At 41.9% G+C, this 16,883-nt stretch overlaps 1 long non-coding RNA gene across 2 annotated transcripts in view; it reads left to right on the top strand.

Moving 5' to 3' along the window:
- The first annotated feature begins 5,588 nt into the window (after nt 1-5,588).
- Nucleotides 5,589-16,883, top strand: part of LOC137340308 (uncharacterized) — a 39,499-nt gene continuing 28,204 nt past the window's right edge. For both annotated transcript variants that reach the window (XR_010966769.1, XR_010966768.1), the window contains exon 1: nt 5,589-5,712. This is a non-coding gene — a long non-coding RNA (uncharacterized lncRNA). The remainder of the gene's footprint in view (nt 5,713-16,883) is intronic.

Genomic DNA, 16,883 nt, shown 5'->3' with positions numbered 1-16,883 from the left:
TGAATTTTAATTTCATTATGTGATGCTAAAATGGTTTATCATAAATAGTATTCGTTTTCACTGGGATTTATTTTTGAATTAGCAAATTTAAAAATCAGCATGACGATACTAGGCTTTACAGTACAGAGTTTTCAACGCACATCGTGGACAGCCATTACCTGCGTCCAAGTTTGAATGCCTGTCATTTCTGTGTCATACATCCCTGTTTTTTTCTCTCTATGAATACTTCCGTTTTCCAAATGCAGTAGTCTGCTAAATGACAGTTGTGCTATTAAATCAGTCTAAGATTATTGGCTGATGTAAATTGACAAGTAGGGTAGATTGTTTGAAGGCAAAGCCTCAGCTTTAATCTGAATCTGTACCATCAATCCCTTCTATAGGCAATTTAGTTTCAGTGCCTGCACATCCAATACTGGGGATAGTTCGCATTGCATCTGATACCTTCTACTTTCCCTCATCACCAAAACGAAGGAAGAACCATTTGCAAGTATACTTGATCCCTGCTATGTCACATCTTTATCTCTCCCCAGCACAACTGTTGAAATCTAAAAATTGATGTATACGTGATCGCTAATTTCGACGCACCTCAGCTGCCTTGACACAAGGTGCAAAAGATACAATTTTAAGTTCACCGTATGCACAGACACAGGGATTTGCACGATCTCTAAACCTCCTAGCACTATTGTGAAGCCATCCAGATGTTGATCAAGTCTCTAACACCGAAAGCACCACAGGACAGGCGTCAAACACAAAATTAATTGGTTTCTGCTAATAATATAGATTAATAACAAAAGCTGTAATAATAATAGCGATATAACACATTTTTCCCTTGTCGCCTCAATTATCTGTATTTTGTTTTGAACAGAGCGGTACCTCTGTATTGCTGTTCCACTCATCCTCACCCCATTTACTCGGTGTGCATGCTATGACAGCCTCTTAACAACATTACGGTCTGCAGTATTTTTTTCTTAAAATTTGAAGGGCACAAAATGTCTACATTTTTATGACTTTTAAAGGGAAAATTGATTTACAGCTGATAACTGTTGTCGAGAACATGGAGCAGAAGTGCTGCTGCACTTTGCTGATGCTTCTGAGGTCAATAGTGAGTGGAAATAAACTGATTCAGCTTTTCTGTAGCTCAAGTGCATTTTTAATGGTAAAAGCAGCTCTGTATCTGCTGCACGCTCACCTCCACAGGCCTCTTAACTAACAACCAACTTCTATTCTTTTTTGATTCACTTAAGTTATCACATATGCAGTACATGGCGTAGATTTACCTTTCAATGCACGTTGAATGTGCGCTGCGATATATTTCTAGTGTTCCATCATCCAGATCATTATAAACAGCAGAAGTAAATGGGGTAGAAAATCGTTAGGGCCGGTTTTCGGACACTTGACTGACGGTGCCCAAGAAGCTCATGCCTGAACCAGAAGGCCCGAGGTTCCCTCGAGATTTGGCCTCTGGCCTCTTGTAATAATTGGGGCGAGCTGTCGGGCCTCGAGAGGAGGCTCACACATTGCAATCCATCCAATTTAGGCCGCCTGCCTGGCCAGCAGGGGCCCTCGGGTACGTTCCGGAGGGAGGAGATGATTGCGGCTGACAGTGGCCCTCAGGAATGCTGTGGAGTCGGGAGAAGCATTCCTGCTCCCTCAGCTCCACATGAAAGTTTTTTTTTAAATTCACGTTTCTTTCAAAGCCACTTGTTAGGCTGCATCCAGGGGCAGCAAAGGGTCCTCAAACGGCCGTTCGGCCCCTAATTAGTATTTGAAAGGGGCTTAAAGACGGTTTTTAGACGGCCACCAGGGACGCCTGAAAAATTACCTCACCCAATATGGAGCTGGTTGTATTTCAGTCACGTGTGAGGCGTGGGACATTTTGGTTCCCGTTTTCTGCCGAGAAAATGGGCGTAATGGGGTCCAATTTCTACCCAGTGTCTTCAGCAGCGGTGAAGAAGAGAAAGTTGGTAAGCAAAACAACAACAGTAACTCGCCAAGGCTTCTTTGACAGCACCTCCCAAACCCGCGACCTGTACCACCGAGAAGGACAAGGGCAGCAGGCACATGGGAACAACACCACCTGCACGTTCCCCTCCAAGTCACACACCATCCCGACTTGGAAATATATCGCCATTCCTTCATCGTCGCTGGGCCAAAATCCTGGAACTCCCTTCCTAACACCACTGTGGGAGAACCTTCACCACACGGACTGCAGCGGTTCAAGAAGGCGGCTCACCACCACCTTCTCAAGGGCAATTAGGGATGGGCAATAAAGGCCGGCCTTGCCAGCAACGCCCACATCCCATGAACGAATAAAAAAAATTTGCATTTATAGAGCACCTTTAATGTAGAAAAACGTCCCAAGGCACTTTACAGAGGTGTGAACAGGCAAAAATGGATGACTGGCCAAGAAAGGAGATATTAGGATGGGTGACCAATAGTTTGGACAAAGAGGTGAATTTTAAGGAGTCTTCAAGGAGGAGAGGGACGTGGGAAAGGCAGAGAGGTTTAGGGAGGGAATTTGAGAATGTAGAGCCTAAGTGGTTGAAGACTTGGCTGCCAACACTAATTAAAGTGAGATGTACAAGAATCCAGAATTGGAGGAACTCAAATTATTGGGGAAGGTTGTAAGACTGTATGAGGTTACAGAGATATGGAGGGATTAAATCACAAAAATGGGAATTTTAAATTAGAGGCATTTATAGACCAAGCCAATGTAGGTAGTCAAGGACAGGGGTGATGGTGAGTGGGACTTGGTACAGGATACAGAAAGCAGAGTTTTAAATGAGCTGAAGTTTAAAAAGGTGGAAGATGGGAGGCTGGCCATGACAGCATTGGAATAGTCAAGTCTGGAGTTGACAAAAAATGTTGATATATGTATTGCAATAAAGTAACATAGTCATTGTCATGGACCTCCAACTATTAAACAGAGGCAAAATGTTGGACTTTAGTGGTAGTGAAATGTCACACAATAAAAAGACATATCTTGATGAGTCTGAAATGAAAATTTAAAGAGTATTTGGCTCTGCTATCAACAAGAGTACCCTCCAGAATATATGCTGATTTTGCCTACTCGCTGAATGTAAAGTATGAGGGGAAGATGAAGATATCCAAACTCACAATGCCCTGAAGTATAGGTGCAAAGAAAATGTGTCCCATCAAGAAGAAGCTGGCTGCAATTGGTGGTTTGGAGAATTTCCCCCAGCCATCAGATGAAGAACAGTAATTATCCATTCATGTCATAAAGACCACAGTGGGCCAAACTGAAATATCTGTGACCCATCCATCCCTACCACTAACCCTCTAGCCATGACAATATTACTGAACAAAGCGGTGCAGGAGATGGTATAGAATGCAACTGTCACCACCAAGATCCCCCGCCCCTGCCCCCACCATACTTAGCCAAACCATGCAGGAAATGTTTTTCTAATACAGTCCAGAAGCACTCCTCCGTGGGAACGTTTCCTTTGGTTGCTATGTGTTAGTGACATTATAAACAAAGTGGGAAGCTTTCATCTGATCTTTATTTCTAGCAAAATCATAAATTCATGTTTTCAAGAATGCTTTAATGATTCTGCTATAAATAACCAACAAAGGCAATCTTCCAACTATGTTTACAATGTTGCTAAAACATAACCCTAGATGTTACTGTTGTTGATTTTAGTAGATGAATGCTTTATTAATTATTTTAACAGGCTTTTTCCTATTCAAAATGAAGGGGTTAATGCTTGTGTCAAAAGTGGATATATGAATGCATTACGAACACATTAAGCATTCATCCACTAATATTGCCAACAATAATTTTTAGGTTATAGTGCTCAGAGGAAACCTCTCCCCCACCCCAGTGAAGTTTGTACAGCTAATTGTTCTTTAACCTTGTAATCCACAGTGTGCTACCTTAAGCCTGCTTCAACCTAATAGTAGTCATTCATATCCTGAGGAGCAAGGGAGTCACACCAACAATGCTTCACCACTTCCTGTGTGAAGACTTTTAGTTGATGACCTATGTCCAACAATTCTGCTATTTTCCTCCTGCTGAGAGTACAAACAATGTCATGGAACTGCCTTTGATAGAGTGCAGCTGAAAAAAATAAACATTGGTCGAATAACTGTAGATCTGACCAATGTTTTTTCTTTCAGCTGCATCTGGTGGGCTCGTGTGGAGCATAAACACCAGCGTGGACCAGTTGGGCCAAATGGCCTGTTTCTGAGCTGTATTTTTATGTAAGAGGCCATGTAAATTACGAGTTTAGCGAGGGAGGAATGGCAGAATGAAAGGGAGTTGCTGAAGCTGAAAGATTAATGAGGATAATGGGAGAAAAATTAGTTGAAAGGCTGAGAAAGTGAGAATAAAGAACAATGGAGGACATGAAGCACAGTAAGGAATGAGGGAGGCAAAAGAGGCCACGGCATATGTGACAAGGAAGAACTAGCCAAACTCTCTGGTATATTCAATAGCTCCTAGCTGTATACCTACACCTGCTATCTTAGGTGCTACCAATCAGGTTTCCCAGGCTACAGAAGAAGGGATGGATTATTGTTTTTTTACTCCAGAAAGTAGGAAAGGGCCTGATTCGGGGAACTGAATCTTGAACCAGTGTAAAAGATCACTGAAAACATGAACGTAAGTGGTTTTGGGTGTAACTCATTCATGTTTTAAATTCCCCAACCTTTTGAGCTGGTTCAGATGATTGCGCTGGAATCTGGCTGGAAAACTAGCGGAAACTCTACCCCATTGTATAGTACTGATTTTTTGCCACAAGATGTGGCTAGTGCCTTCATTAATAATCTAATAGTTCAAACTCTTACCATGATAGTAAATTAACATGGCTGCTTAGATTTGTCTATTGAATAATTGCTCAAGTTTTTTTTTCTGTATTTCTTTATTTTATACCTTTAATTCTGATTACATGTAAAAAGTTGCCAAATGTTAGCATATCAACTCCAACAAACCAGGCCTTGTGACCTGACAGGTCCTGATAATCACGTTAAATGTAAGTTTTGTTCCGGGTGCATCATCAGCAGCAAGTGCTGAGTTTAAAGTTTACGGTTGGTTTGCCATGACAACTTAATGCTCTGGCCTTATAACCTGAAGAATAATAAGTTAAACCTAAAGTTGTTTTTTATAGCAGTTAATTTCAAGAAGGTCTGTGAAATTTGCTCTGATCAGAAAACATGAAGTTTTTATTTATTCGTTCATGGAATGTGGGCGTCGCTGGCAAGGCCAGCATTTATTGTCCATCCCTAATTGCCCTTGAGAAGGTGGTGGTGAGCCGCCACCTTGAACCGCTGCAGTCCGTGTGGTGAAGGTTCTCCCACAGTGCTGTTAGGTAGGGAGTTCCAGGATTTTGACCCAGCGACGATGAAGGAACAGTGGCAAATTTCCAAGTCGGGATGGTGTGTGTCTTGGAGGGGAACATGCAGGTGGTGTTGCTCCCATGTGCCTGCTGCCCTTGTCCTTCTAGGTGGTAGAGGTCACTTCAGCTGAGGAATTTGAATGATATCGTGGGGGATTTTTCTATGGTATTTTTTCAATTTCGTTAGAGATACTGACTTTGAACTTATTCATTGCACATAGTAGAATTTAGAGAGACCTGCTGGGGAAAGACTGTGACTCTGTAAAGTTCACGGACCACAAAAATTTGAAATCACCTGCTGGAAGCCGAGACATTTCAACCTACAACTGCAATATTGCACCTTGCTACAACTGACAAGGTAACCCTTTAGGGCATGTGGCTAAACTGCTGAAAGGCAAAGAAAATTTGGGAGGAGTTGCTTAAGGTTGGGTGGAATAGAAGTAAGCTAATATAAAACACTGAGAAAGAGGTGTGAAGTAGGAATTCAACTCAATAGTGTAAAAAAATAAGTAATAGAAAGATGCCAGGATCTGATGCAAATTGTGTAAAAGACAGGTGAAAATGGACACAAGAAGTGAAGGACAAAAGTAAGAGAGGATATGAAAGTTCAAAATGGTTAGGTGTTCTGAAAGGAGTAAAGGGCCTCTGAGAATTGGAAACAAAGTGCGGTCCAAAGAGAATAACAGCACGGGAAAAGTGAGCTAAATATTTTGAGGAGCTTTGGCCAGAAAGGTCTAGCAGTTTAGTTGATAGCACTAGGGGACCTGAGCACCAACAACAAGAAAAGGAAGATAACAGTTGAAATGGAGAGAGGCAGTTAGAGTGAATGAGATGCAGAGCATCCAGAGAATAAACATATATGGAAGGAGGAACAAATCAATAGCTGGAGGGAGAACCAACTATGGCAGCATTACTATCTGACTGCAGAGATGTAGATGTGAGATGAATAAGTGCATTTAAAACCTGTAGCGAGAAACTGAAGAGCGTGACAGCAAATGAAACAGCTACTATTCTGATTATGATTTTACTATTATTAGTTTTGATATAAGTGAGAATACTCTGTGTGCTACGGTTATTATGATGTGTGTACTGCTGATAATATATATGATTGTATAGTTAATGAATACAGTATGGCCCCAATTATCTGCACTCTCATTACTCATGTTCTCACTTACCTGCATTAATTTTCTTGGGAATTGCAAGACTGTTTCGTTTCAATTCTTTTATTGAGTTTTTTAAGCTAACAAAAGATTGGGGAGAAAAACAGTATGTTAAAAAAAATTTATTAGAAGCTTACCCTGAAATTTAAAAAAATTCATTTAGGGATGTGGGTGTCGCTGGTAAGGCTGGCATTTATTGCCCATCCCTATTTGTGAAGGTGGAGTGGGGGGCCGCCTTCAGCTGCTGGTAAGGGTTTGATACAACTGAATGGTTTACTAGACCACTTCAGAGAGCAATTAAGAGTCAACGATGTTGATGTGGGACTGGAGTCACATATCAAGGTTCAATTAAGTGCAGATACTAAGGGGGAAATATTATACTAGTCCTACCCTTTATCCCCTGTACAAATTGAGTGTTAATGTGGAGTCATTTGTGGAATTCACACTAGCAGAGAGTTTATTAAGTTCCAACACTTTTCCTAAAATTCCTCTCTTGTGTGAACTGGTGTAACAAACAGAAATGCATGTTCCTGGAGTAAGTCCACCGCTTGTGCACTGTGTACATAATGCACAATAAAAGCTGTCACTATAGCAGCAGAAGAAGCTGGCGCAGTTCCACCAGGGAATACAACAGCCATGCAACTACAGATATAGCATTATTTTTATGCGTACAATTGCACGGAGGCAGTCTACATTCCTGCATTGGTAGACAGGTGTCAGCAGTGGCCTGGGAACTCAAATGACATAAGAAGCAGAACAAAACCTGCCAATACACCTGCAGGAGATATGCTTAAGGCCACAGAGGATCAATGCCTGAAGAGCCTTCAGCTCAGCAGGGAAGCTAACTCTGATTTCGACCATCAGATAAAGTAAGAACTGTAGGCACAGACCACCATCCACACAGGAGCACCATACAACTGTACTAAAATGGATGTTTGTCAGGATTGGTGGGTGTGGGAAGTTGTGTTCCCCACAGATCTATGATTGATTTTTAAAAAGCCGAGCTAGTAGATCTATGTGCTGGTTGAACCTGTGCCGAACATCATCCAATACATCTCAGACTTCTACACAACCTGAAATGCCAATTCTTCTCAAATGATGCAGTACTGGAGTCTAATTGAAGATATCACCTAACAGAATTTTTTTAACTTCTAGCAGATTTTTCATGGCACTGCTCACATCCAGTTGGAAGATATGCTAGGGTGGACTTTCCTGACCTTCTGCCTTGCATAATTCAGCAAGCGCAAAAGTCAGGAAAACAGGAAGGAGATCTGGATCGCTGGATCTCCACGCTTTCTATGTTGCCTTGGGCTTTCCTGGGGGGTGGAGCTTGACCTCCACTTGCAGTAGGCACAAGCTAATTGGAAGCATGTTAATGAGAAGAGAGGCTTTACTCCTGGACTCGCACCTTATTTACCAGATCACTCGTTTGCTGGGTATCTCAGGCCAGGGGTACATTGGATCAACTGGAGATCATACTAGTTTCCTTTTTTTTAATACTTTTATAAGTGCATCTCCTGAAGTCAATTAGAGAGCATTTTCTGTTGGTGGGAAGGTTTCTCTGTACAATGGTCGTCATGTTTTCTTTTTTTTTAATCCTTTTTTTGGTAAGTACAACACAGAAATTTGCCTGTATGATATTGGGAGTGTGATGGATGCAACTCAAAACTTTCATATTTTTACTAGCAAATTTCTCGTGATTTCTTGTGATGAAATAGTGAACTAAATTTTCTGCTATTGCAGAATTGGGGTGCATCTTCGGTGTGGTGGGATTTTCTGTGTGGCAGGCTCTGTGCTGCTGGTCGAGAGATCGATTGCCATTAGGAAAGTGACAAAACAGGAAAGGTTGGCACAAAAATCTTTTTTGGAAACTTCAGGCTAGACTTCCCCACCCCCTGATAGGAGTGACAAAGTGCAGCTCCAGAATTCTGGTCCCCAGTGAGGTGGGCACTCCATTAGCATTGTAAGTGACACTGATATTTTTCAAAATTCATTCTCGGGATGTGGGCGTGTTGGCAAGGCCAGCATTTATTGCCCATCCCTAGCTGCCCTTGAGAAAGTGCTGGTGGGCCTTCTTGAACTGCTGCAGTCCATGTGGTGAAGGTACTCACACAATGCTGTTAGATAGGGAGTTCCAGGATTTTGACCTAGCAATGATGAAGGAAAGGTGATATATGCCCATCTCAGTATGGTGTGTGACTTGGAGGGGATCTTGGAGGTGATGGTATTCCCATGCACCTGCTGCCCTTATCCTTCTATTTGGGATGGAGCTATTATCGGGCCAAACAGATGGGCAGAAATCCCACTCCCACATACCTCCGGTGTTATTTCTAGAATAATGTCTTTGAAGTGATCTTCTGCATACCAGACCATAATGTGTACTCTCTATAGCTTAAAGAAGGTGTCAGCAGTACCTAACCATTAAGGGACTCTAAGGGAATCAAGGGATATGGGGATCGGGCAGGAAAGTGGAGTTGAGGTCAAAGATCAGCCATGATCTTATTGAATGGTGGAGCAGATTCGAGGGGCCGTGTGGCCTCCTCCTGCTCCTATTTCTTATGTTCTTATTAAAGTGACTGCCACACAAAGATGTTAAAGTATATAAACTTTTTTATTATTAGAAATGTGACCAAAACTCCCTCTCCGTCCCAGTTGACAATAAAATTATGATGGCACTAAACTAGATATGTGCGCAGACTTTGTTTTTGGAAAGCTGTGGAAGTTTTATCATTAGGTAGCATGAATGGGAACTTGGTGGGTTGTTGAGTACCAAGCAGGGACTGCAGATAATGACATTGTTGAGGACAGAAGGAGGAAAATGATGCAGAGGTGAGCCTTAATTGCTAGATGCCACATCAAGACTTCCCTTTCAGAGTATAAGAGTGGTGTCACACTGGACTGCCTTAAAATAAATGTATTGCGGCAGCTGCCAGGGAACCGAGCATTCACTTTCATGATGTGATACTGCTGGTCACAAATGAACGACACATTGAGATTTGACTCTGTTTCTCTTGAGGTAGGTGACTGCATTAGCTGAGCAAGGGAGCACATGTGGCCATATGGGTGCAATCTATGATTCCTTACACCTTTGGGAATCCTGCCACTCTAAAATTGCAGTGCCCTGTAATGCTATCACTGGTTGTTCATGGGGAATTGGATAAAATTGCTTCCTCCAGCAAACAATGCATCCATGACTTGCTTAATGTATCTATGCACAGCTGATTGACTGACTAATGTTAGTAATGTCCCCAGTGGCAGTCTGGAATGACCTCATAGCAGATACATTCAGGGCGGTTGTGACCTTAACAGCCACTGGTAGTGCAATGGCATTGGTGCAGGCATTGGCTGAGAGGGTCACAAAGCTACATGGTTGCTCTCGTCATGAGAGATAGCAGCATCCTCCATTCCCATTGCATAACTGCTACTGTTACTGGGCTGCAGCTCAATATGTCCACGGATGTGAAGGAGAGCAGACTCAAGGAGATTATTGAGCCAAATGAAGCCCTTCTCCTCTTTCCAAAGAAGATGAGATAGTTGAGCCAAAGGCCTACAAGACTCCAGCATGAGCATTCCTGAGGAATGCTATTATTGGTGTCACAGATTCCTGCAGGGATATCTCAGGGCACTAAAGTGACCACATGCTCCATGGTTTACTGCAGAGTTTTGATGCCATGTATGAGAGCGCCATATAAGCATGATGTAGGGTGAAATATTCTGAGACCCCATGCCCCAGTGGGGGCTCATACGCAGTGGGTGACTTGTCGGAAAATTGAGTGTAGTGCTGCTTGCAATGCCCCATAGTGACATGGGGGTCTCAGAAACTTTTACCCTATAACCCTGGTAAGGTAATCCCATTACTAACTTCACTCCTTTTTAATTTTATCACACACCAAAGGAAAAGATAAATCCAACTTTTTATCCCCCCAATAAACCAACCATGAAAAAATTAGGTCCACTCTGGCTACATTGGCTGAAATGACTAAGGCATCTAGTAAATGAAGAGAATTGTGCTCATGTTATCATTCATAGTGGTGTACTTTAGAAATGCTACAGTAAACCACAGGGGTTGATGTGGCAGCTCCAAATATTGTCACTCAAGTGTAGAAGTAATTCAGCCCTAGGCACAATTTGTGAACTCCATCAGCTCCACTGTTTTCAGAGAATGTCATGCAAGAGAAATCCTGATGCTAAACTGACACAAACAACAAAGTCTTTGGCAGTGTACCATGTTCTTTTTTAAGGTCAGAAGTTATCTGTTAGTAAGGACTCTATATCCTCAGACCTAATCTCAACTTTTCATTCCTGCCATGTGATATTGTTACATATAATGCAGTGGCATTTTTCCAGATTGCTGTTCCAGAAAATATTTGCAAACAATCTGACATGCTGTCAGCTAGTAGACAAGCAGCACAGAGCATAACAGATTATATAACATACTACTCTGCTTTTCATGCTCTGAGCTATAAATTAATTTTATATTTGTTTGACATATGTTTATTTTTGCAGGTGAATCTGTGAGTGTTGTTTCAATTATTTGTACTACTCTTAAATTCAGCCACTTCACTATAAAGTATGCATGAGGATTGACATCCTTTCATAAAGGTTTCACATAGTAGTGCAATACAAACCAATCCTATCTCTGAAAGGTCACATTCTTTTATAAATGCCCTGCCATCTTGTAATTATGCTTCAGCTTTGCATAATTTGAATTGCTTACCTTGGTTTTTCAATTTCAAGTAAGAATCCTCTGAATGCACGCCAAAAGTAAGAGCATTTCAGCAGCCAAGTGGTACAACATTTTGGTGTACAAACTTTGTTATGCCACGCAACGGTACAATGTAAATTTCACACCCACAATTTTCCACACAACAAATTCACGATCTTGGTCAAGCTATCATAAGTGGTGCTGAGTGAATAAAAGATGTATCCTGACAGTAAGGGAGGGGAAATGTCAAAGGTAGGGCAACCCACACTGCTTTAATATACTTCTGGGCATGAGTTACAAAGCATCTTTCACAGAAGCCTATGAGAGATCACCTGACTGGCTTACCCCTCAGTCAAGATGTAATAATTGTAAACAATTTTACAACACCAAGTTATAGTCCAGCAATTTTATTTTAAATTCACAAGCTTTCGGAGATTTTCTCCTTCCTCAGGCAAATGTTTCAGGATCTCCTTGAAGCCTACGCATTTATACATATTGAACAATACATGGTGTTTACAGACTGCCCCTGCAACTGCCCGTTGCCAAGGCAATCACCGTGTTCAGACAGAGAGGTGTCATCTGCAGAACCCCCGAATACACATTCAACAAAAAAACAAACAGGGAAAAAAAACAGAGAAAAAAAAACACAGAGAGAGGCAGAAACATCCGGAAGGCAGAGAGAGCCAGCAAATGACCCATTATATTAAAAACAGATAACATTTGTTCGCTGGTGGGGTAACGTGTAGCGTGACATGAACCCAAGATCCCGGTTGAGGCCGTCCTCATGGGTGCGGAACTTGGCTATCAATTTCTGCTCGACGATTTTGCGTTGTCGTGTGTCTCGAAGGCCGCCTTGGAGTACGCTTACCCGAAGGTCGGTGGATGAATGTCCATGACTGCTGAAGTGTTCCCCGACTGGGAGGGAACCCTCCTGTTTGGCGATTGTTGCGCGGTGTCCGTTCATCCGTTGTCGCAGCGTCTGCATGGTCTCGCCAATGTACCATGCTCTGGGGCATCCTTTCCTGCAACGTATGAGGTAGACAACGTTGGCCGAGTCACAGGAGTATGAACCATGCACCTGGTGGGTGGTGTCATCTCGTGTGATGGTGGTATCTGTGTCGATGATCTGGCATGTCTTGCAGAGGTTACCGTGGCAGGGTTGTGTGGCGTCGTGTGGGTTGTGTGGCGTCGTGTGGGCGACGCCACACAACCCTGCCACGGTAACCTCTGCAAGACATGCCAGATCATCGACACAGATACCACCATCACACGAGATGACACCACCCACCAGGTGCATGGTTCATACTCCTGTGACTCGGCCAACGTTGTCTACCTCATACGTTGCAGGAAAGGATGCCCCAGAGCATGGTACATTGGCGAGACCATGCAAACGCTGCGACAACGGATGAACGGACACCGCGCAACAATCGCCAAACAGGAGGGTTCCCTCCCAGTCGGGGAACACTTCAGCAGTCATGGACATTCATCCACCGACCTTCGGGTAAGCGTACTCCAAGGCGGCCTTCGAGACACACGACAACGCAAAATCGTCGAGCAGAAATTGATAGCCAAGTTCCGCACCCATGAGGACGGCCTCAACCGGGATCTTGGGTTCATGTCACGCTACACGTTACCCCACCAGCGAACAAATGTTATCTGTTTTTAATATAATGGGTCATTTGCTGGCTCTCTCTGCCTTCCGGATGTTTCTGCCTCTCTCTGTTTTTTTTTCTCTGTTTTTTTTCCCTGTTTGTTTTTTTGTTGAATGTGTATTCGGGGGTTCTGCAGATGACACCTCTCTGTCTGAACACGGTGATTGCCTTGGCAACGGGCAGTTGCAGGGGCAGTCTGTAAACACCATGTATTGTTCAATATGTATAAATGCGTAGGCTTCAAGGAGATCCTGAAACATTTGCCTGAGGAAGGAGAAAATCTCCGAAAGCTTGTGAATTTAAAATAAAATTGCTGGACTATAACTTGGTGTTGTAAAATTGTTTACAATTGTCAACCCCAGTCCATCACCGGCATCTCCACATCAAGATGTAATAATGAATCTATATAAAATCTTACTCAGATCTCAGTTGGAATACTGTGTGCAGTGTTGGGCTTCACGCTGTAGAAAATATGTTGAGGCAATAGAGAGGATGAAACTCAGATTTACTAGGATGCTGCCTGGAATGAGGAAGCAATTACAAAGAAAGACTTAGAAATTTGGGTCTGTTCTCACTGGAATAGAGGAGATTAAAGAGCGATTTGCTAGAAGTGTTTAAAATTCTGAAGGGATGGGACAGAGTAGATAGAGACTGACTGTTTCCAGTGATTATGGGGTCTAGAACAAGGAGACATAGATACAAGACTAAATGTAAGAAATTTAGGACATAGAGCAGAAGAAATCTTTTTTTACACAGGGGGATGTGAGGCTGTGGAATGCACCATCAGAGGTAATGGCTGAAGCAGAGGCTTATTTAATGCAGGATGGCACCTCTTAAAGGGAGGTTGCATTCCCTTCTGGCAGATTGCTGGAAGAAGATTTTCTGCAGAATTGAGTTGGAAGCAAGACCCCAAGTTTTCTGAAGCCATTGTGTACTTGATGGGTTTTACATAAAGAACATTCAGCTTCCCACAGCTCAATGATTGTAGTTATCTAACTGATGGTTAGAAAGTATCTCTGTTCGGTCACCTCTAAACCTGATTTCCTCAGTGTCATCCTAGCTGGGCTCTCATCCTCTACCCACTATAAACTCCAATTTATTCAAAACTCAGCCACCGGTTATTCTCGTGCTTGCTGGTCTACATTGGCTCTGCATCCCTCATTAAATTGAATTTAAAATTGTCATCTTCACTTTCAAATCCCTCCATAGCCTCACACCACCCTATCCCTGCAGCCTTGTCCAGCCTTATATCGGTTCCCACATGCTTTGGTGCTCTTACACAGTTCCTTTGTGCATCCTTCCTCCATTCACCCACCATTGGGTGTAAAGTCTTCAACTGCCTCAGTTCTACTCTCTGGAATTCTCTGCCTCTCCACCTTCAGAAACCTCTTAAGCCTATCTTTTAGATCAAGCATCTGGTCACCATTCCTAACTCTCCAACCATGGCTGTTTGTCCATTCCTTTATTCTTTCTCTCTATTTTTCTTCCCCTCCACCCCCACGCTCTGTAAGATACCCTGGGACATTTTCTATGGTAAATAAGCTATACAAGTGCAAGTTGTTGTTCCTTTGCTAATTTTTGGATGCAATATGCATTTCAGTGATGCAATATATCTCACTGTTGGACTTGGTAAATAATTTGTGGCTATATTAAATTATCCATATATGTATTAAATGTAGCCAAATTAAAAGATGTGTTAAATCTATGATTTAACATAGCCACAAATTACCTAACAGCACTTTATATAATGGAAAGAAGATAGAAATATTTCCATCTATATAGCGACTTTCATGACTTCAGGACGTCCCAAATGCTTTACAACCAATAAAGTAATTTTGAAGTGTGGTTACTGTTGCAATGCAGGGTACGGCGGCAGCCAATTTGCACAAAGCAAGGTCCCACACACAACAATGAAATAAATGACCAGATCATCTGCTTTAGTTGTTGGGTGAGGAATAAATGTTGGCCAGGACACCGGGAGAACTCTCTTGCCCTTGTTCGAATAGTGCCATGGTATCCTTTACGTCCACATGAGAGGGTTTAATGTCTCATCCAAAATACAGCACCTCCGACAATGTAGCACTCCCTCAGAACTGCACTAAAGTGCCAGCCTAGATTATGTGCTCAAATTTCTGGTGTTAATTGTATCCGTGTGATTTATATCAATTAGGGTTAATTGTATTCAGCTGGTGCATATCAATTGGGAACTCTCGTATCCATTTATAAGAGAGCTGATCTAGGGTATGGTGTGGGTGTAACGTGGATCTCTGTGAATAAAGACTTGGAAGCAACTGAAGACCAGGCTCTAGTATTCTATCCTTCACCACCTGGCTGTCCAGTTTATTACATCTGGAGTGGGGTTTGAACCCACAACCTTCTGATTCAGAGTTAAGGCTGACTAGCCTAGAGTCTGTGGTATTATTAATCATCAGTTTGATAACTATAATTATTGAGTGTTGCGAGACTAGGGATTCTTTTCGTTAAGCCCGTGATGTACATGGAAGATGATTGTGGTACTGCATGGCTGGATAACAGCTTCATTTACTACAGACGTGTGTTCTTTCATCAATATTAGGGGCTGATTTTTGTGAATTTGATTATTTAAATTTGAGACCCAGCTGTCTTCAGAATCAGGTATGTTTCTTCAGCTGCCACTGGGCTAAAGTTGAGGTAAATGTAATTCTCTCTGCTGCTAACACCAGCATCCAATTCCCAAGTGGAATGTGCACTAATTAGTCATTATAACCAACTTCTAAATCTAAAATATGTCTTGTGAAGTTGCTTTGTAGATGTGTTTCATTAAAGGATATTTATTTTTCTACGTCTCTCCTTTATTTCGTTAGAAAACAAATCACCTTAGACAGATTGTTGAAAAGTAAAAGAAAAGCCCTTGAGTAAGGTCAAGTTTCTATAAGGATAAAGACAACACAACTTTATATTGTTTTGCCAAGCAACTCATGTAAGGTGCACAAGTTTCTTTCATAATGCTCTTCAGTTAATTAACTCATATGGAAAGCTAATCTGAAAGATGACTGAATCAAGGATCAGATAAGGAACTTGAAATGCCAGGCTTCAAAGGTCTTAGTTTTCCCGTCATTCTTGGAAAATCCGTCTCCTCGTGAGAAAATACATTTTTGACATAGCTACAATTTACCCTTGTTTGACTGTAACTACAGTTGATGTATGGTGATGTATGGAATAAAGTCAGTGGCAGCAAGGCACAGTGAGCACAAAGGCTTGTTGTTTGATGTGTGCCAGCACACGTATTGTGTGGTAAGCGAGTCATCTTTCTTGGAACTGAACCAAACAAATGCTGAGAGAGTTGTTTGTGCAGTCTGTTCTGGGAAGAGACCATCGGTGATTATCCAACTCTGGTGCAGATTACATTGACTTTTTTTTTAGCTTTATCTGGCTATTTGCTCCCAGAGGAGTAAGGTGATGACTGATAATGCCTTGGGATTATTACAAACAGTAGAACACTGAGCTGCACAAAACTGAACATATGTGCCCCTGTATATCATAAGCATGGTTTTGCATATTTCTATTTGTGTTTAGGTAATTTCCTAACATGGAAATATTAAACATCCCTTTTTTAAAAATAACTTTTCAGAATCAAATGTCCTTTCAAAACATTTCATGTTTACTAAAATAAAACCTCTACCCAAACCAATCTGTAATTTAAAATATTGTATCTTATGTAGCGTATATTTTTCAGTAATGTGCAGCCAAAAAATGCTACATACTTCAGATCCCATTACAGCCAATAAAGGTTACAAAATGCTGTTATAAAATAAACGTTGTCTGTGTGATGTAAAGAACAAATATCTCAGTGTTTAAAGCAGTTATTAAATCTTGTGCTTCAGTTGAAGTACAGAAACCATTCAAAGTCCATTCTCATGGTTCATGACGTCATCAGAACCATTCAGTCTGCCATTCATTATCATAAACTTATTCACGGCATTACTTGTTTTACTTCTGGGATGGAAATTACGTACAATTAAATGTTGATATT

The sequence above is a fragment of the Heptranchias perlo genome, chromosome 21 (assembly GCF_035084215.1).
Source record: "Heptranchias perlo isolate sHepPer1 chromosome 21, sHepPer1.hap1, whole genome shotgun sequence".
NCBI lineage: Eukaryota > Metazoa > Chordata > Chondrichthyes > Hexanchiformes > Hexanchidae > Heptranchias > Heptranchias perlo.
The sequence above is the reverse complement of the archived record's forward strand: the minus strand, read 5'-3'. Positions and strand labels throughout refer to the sequence as shown.